The following is a 5,471-nucleotide window of genomic DNA, read 5'->3' on the forward strand; positions in this document are numbered from 1 at the left end:
TTTGTCCGCAGCCAAAAATCATCTAGTTCACAAAAGCGTCTTTAAATAGCTACCCTAATTTTACAAGCATGCTTAACGCATGCGCGTTTAGTGTATCAAACCCCTCTAGTATACGCTTTATACGTTACAAACCGTCAATGGGTGACGTCACGACTTTGTAGTAATCAGCCGTACTTCTTGGTAGTAATCGCGAACTTTGTAGGAACACAGAAATAAATAGAATTGATAAAGATGACTGCTTTTGATCGCCTATTATTTATCATTTTATACCTATTAGGATGTTGTCCCACTCGCGCCCTCTTTTTTATCAGCTTGTCGCAGCGACAAGAGCTATCAAAGAAACATACACTCAAAGACGCTCTTTTGGGGGTAAAAACACTCGCGCAGTTTATGCGTTAATCGTTGTTAAAGTTAGTCAGGCGATTACTCACCCGTTGCACTCGCACACTTGTTCATAGCCTAGCGACGAAACTATCACAAGTACAAACTCGTGTCTCAACTATTTACTTAATCCTAAAACTATATCCAAGACAAACCTGATTAGTCACCACTCGCACCATATGACAATGGTTCACACCTGTCAAATATTTGTAGTGTACTGGCTATGTTCTATTCGCTGTGCGTGAGCCACTAGTACTTGCCGCACAACCTTATGAAAACAGTGGTAGTACCCATTGTGAAAAATAAGACTGGTGATTTGGCTGACAAAAGTAACTACAGGCCAATTTCCCTTGCCACTGTCATGGCCAAGGTTTTTGACGGTTTGCTTGATGCACAGTTGAACAAATATGTAGCACTTCATGACAACCAGTTTGGGTTTCGTCCTCAGCTGTCTACTGAAAGTCCTATACTGTGTCTTAAGCACACCGTGAAATATTACACAGACCGCAAGACACCAGTGTATGCGTGCTTCCTCGACTTATCCAAGGCTTTTGACATGGTGGCGTATGATCTACTGTGGGAAAAACTTAAGCGTGATGAATTACCACACGAACTTGTCAATATGTTTCAATATTGGTATGCGCATCAGTCAAACAGTATTCGTTGGGCGGGGCAATGTCGGATTCATATCAGGTCGAATGTGGTGTCAGGCAAGGTGGGTTAACGTCTCCAACTCTATTTAACCTGTATATGGATGAATTGATCGTCGCACTCAGCAAACAGCGTGTCGGTTGCCATGTTGACGGCGTTTGCGTCAGTAATTTAAGTTATGCAGATGACATGGTGCTGCTGAGTGCGTCGATTTGTGGACTGAGGAGACTAGTACAGACTTGTGAGGAAGACGCAGGTCGTCATGGCTTGAAATACAATGTTACAAAAAGTAAATGTATGTTCTTTGAGGCTGCCGGTACAAAACGTCCTCAGAATGTACCACCTGTGCTGCTCTCTGGCGTCTCTTTAGACACGGTGGAGCAGTTCAGGTACCTGGTGCAAGTGATTACTACCGACCTCAAGGATGATGCAGATGTTGAACGGGAACGGAGGGCTTTGTCGATAAGAGCAAACATGATAGCCCGCAGGTTTGCTCGTTGCTCCACTGGTGTTATGGTTACGCTCTTTAGAGCGTATTGTACGTCCTTATACAAGTGCAGCCTGTGGGTTTACTACACGAAGAAACGATACAGTGACCTCCGGGTCCTTTACAACAATGCGTTCAGAATGTTGTCTGGGGTTGCCCCAATTCTGCAGCGCCTCAGGCATGTTTGGGGACGCGCGCATCGACTGCTTCTATACTACTGTACGCAAGCGGTGCGCGTCGTTGGTGCGCAGAGTGCGGGACAGCCCCAACACCATTCTGCAAATGATTGCAGCCCGACACGACTGTCCTTATCTTCGGCATTGCTGTGAAAGACATGTTCCAGTACCAATGCCGGAGAGAAGGTACTAGACATTTAATTTTACTTTTATTTATTAATTATTTTATGTATTAGTATTTTATTTTTATTAATTTTGACTTGTTATTATCGGTATGTTAATCTGAAATAAATCAATTTTATTAATTATTTATTTATTTATACCCATTTGCATCCTGAATGCATTATTGAATTGAACAAGCAGAGCATTGTACTGTTTCTGCGTATAGTGAGTAGTCCACCCACAACCTGCTCGTGTAAAAAGAAGAGCAGTAAGCTCTAAAGAGCATTACTTTTACAGGGATAGAACAACGAGAAAACTTACGAGCGATCATGTTCGCTCTAACATACAATGACAGTAGAGCTAAATGCCCCTACCAGTGCATTGACATAAGGTTAAAGAGAGCTTAGGGGAAGTTAAACCTCCCTGTCATATCCCGCAGTCCAACCTATATGGCTGTGAATAAGTTTCAGACCATCGCACAGCCTAATTGACCTGGTTTTGATACCAATATTTAAAGATCCTAGTAACTTCTTCGAGCAGTCCGGTACTTTTCAATTTTTGCCATAGGATATCGTTATTCACCAGGTCAAACGCCTTGCTAAGGTATAGAAAAGAGGCATAAATAGGCGTTGATCTAATCGAATAGTACTTCACAGTTTGCTTCAAACACAATATGACAGCCACTGTTAACGAACTTGGTCTGGAGCCAAACTGATAGTCGAATAGGAGTATAATGTTTATCGAGTACTGGACGTTAAGAAAACTGTTTAGCATTTTCACAACTACCGCGGCAAGTGAGATATAGGCCTGTAGTCTATCAGATTTGTCCCCAGTTTTGTTCTTCACAGTTGGCACCACAACAGTTCTCATAAGTTATAAGACATGCACATGGAAATACTCTAGCTAAGTGAGGACCCGCATGCTTTACATAGAAGATATTACAGCATTATAAGCATCGTTAATATACGAATCATCATTTCCAAAATGATTATAGAAAAGAGATGGTAAAAAATCGATTCCCCAGTTAGCTCAACTGTGATAATGAAACGGAGGAGGAATTCCGCCTTATTGTCCAGCTCGTCAAGTCGGTTGCTTACCGTGAGAGTGCTAGACCAAGACTAAGCAATCGCCGAGACAACCAGGAATATTTTACATTCCATATTACTAGTTGTGACCTAGGCGAGATAAGCAAAGACGGCAGGCAGGAAAGAGTTTGATTTTACACTGTCAAGAATGCATAGAAGAAGCGATGTGACGAAGCCCGTTCATTATTTTAATTTAATTTAATTTAAAACAACTTTATTGTTACTAAAATTACAGAGAGTAAGAATACAGGATACACTTAAAAAACAAAGGGCGACCTTATCACTAAAGTGATCTCTTCCAGGCAACCCATACTTAAGAACTTATAGAACTGTAAGACGGGGAGTCGCAATGTAGTTATTATATATATATATATATATATATATATATATATATATATATATATATATATATAAATAGATATATAGGCATACATAAACATACATTCTAATAGGTACATACTATACAATATAATGTTATATAGTATAATATAATATAATATATACATATATATAAATAATATATAAAATCAATGTAATGTAATTAAACATTAATACATAGCTAACTGTACATATTCTTATCGCAGAAAATCTACAGTGACAGATAGTGTTTCTTAACACGGTTTTTAAAGATCGCCAGCGATTTGGAGCGTCTTATTTCGACCGGAAGTGCATTCCACAGCGAAGCTGCTTTTACAGTGAATGATTCCGCGTAGCTATGCGTATTACATTTGGTCGCTTTAAGCTTAAAGTCGTAACAGGAACGCAGGCCGCGATTACGTTCGAAGGAGCTAAAGAATTTATCTCGTATATCATTATCTACGTTCAAAGAAAATAACGTTTTCATCTCACTCGCTCGGAAGTGGTAATTTTGCTCCCTAGGGCACAAAGTACGAGTTGAAATTCGAACGTGACGAACTATGCGTCTATGGTTGCGTACCTACTTACTTTTTTCTTTAAATTAAAAAAAATACTACGTGATAATGAAACGTTCAGAAACGCGGTTCGTCCTTACTGTCTTTACTGTTTATTATTATTTACTAACTTGTTAAGTGACCTGTAGGAACTTTTATTCATTCATATAAAATGTAGCCTAGGTCACCCGGATCATAACAGCAAATCAATTGATACCTCTTTCATCAAAATCGGTTAAGAAGCTTAAGCGCTACGTTGAAAGACACAAAACAAAACAAACATACATACACGAAAACAAAATCTGCTACAACAAATTGCTAAAATCATAACCCTTCATTTTGACTTTGCCGTAGTCGGGTAAAAAGACTGACGTGGGTGGCGCCATACTGACAATATAATATCATACCAGTGATAGTAATAATTTATTACAAGAATAATTATTATTATGCTGTAGCTACGTTACGGCCACGTGGCTAATCTATCCGCTACGCCAACGCTACGGCCTACGCGTGTGGCGTAGTATATTACCCTTATTAGTTATTAGTATTAGAATAGAATAGAATAGAATGTTTTTTTATTCATGTAAACTTTTTACAACTACTTATGAATAGTCAGGTAGTTTTAATTTACCACTGGTTCGGAATGCCGTTCCTACCGAGAAGAACCAGCAAGAAACTCGGCGGTTGCTCTTTTTTATTTTTCAATTTACAATGTTATTATACCGTACTATACAAGCCATTGCAGCCCCAGCAGCAAACTAGAAACAAAAATAAGCTAGCTACTCCTGCGCTCCGCCTCTGAAAGATGGGAAAGTTATTTGTAGGAATGAGTGTAATATTTTATAATAAAATTCCACAAGCAATGAAAGCAAGTGATATTTATAACATAGAAAAGCGCATAATTAGGTAGATCAAACCGCCGACCTCCGATTAGGAGGCGGATGTCTTAACCACTAGGCTATCACATATGTGTATATATATATTATGATGTTATAATTCAGCTATACGTTAACTTGCGGGTATATCGAAAACTTATAAACTTTTTGTATCAATTTTTCAAAATAATTACTGTCAAAATGATTAGATATTTAAGTTTGTCACTATTACATGATCACTACTTTCAACAAAAATCAATTGTTGTGTTGTTGATGTATTGTAAAAGTTGTCTGAGAATTTACAAAATATAAAGTTTATTCATTCGAAGCTATGATTTTCGCTGCACGCGTACTGGTATCGTTTTTCATACTAGGTTTATTTTTACACGAATTCACAAAATGAGGAAAGTAAAGTTTTCAGTTTCAGGGCATTTTCAAAGTTCATTAATCACTACCCCTATTATAAATGTAAAAGTGTCTTTGTTTGTTGGTGTGTTGGTTTATTGGTTTGTTGGTTTGTTGGTTTGTCATTCAATCACGTCGCAACGGAGCAACGGATCGACGTGATTTTTTGCATGGGTATAGTTTAAGACCTGGAAAAGGACATTGGATACTTTTTATCCCGAAAAATCAAAGAGTTCCCAGGGGATTTTTAAAAACCTAATTCCACGCGGACGAAGTCGCGGGCATCAGCTAGTGGTCAATATATTAAATACCAAATCAAATTTATGTTTACAGGAAGG

Source organism: Maniola hyperantus, chromosome Z (genome assembly GCF_902806685.2).
Source record: "Maniola hyperantus chromosome Z, iAphHyp1.2, whole genome shotgun sequence".
NCBI lineage: Eukaryota > Metazoa > Arthropoda > Insecta > Lepidoptera > Nymphalidae > Maniola > Maniola hyperantus.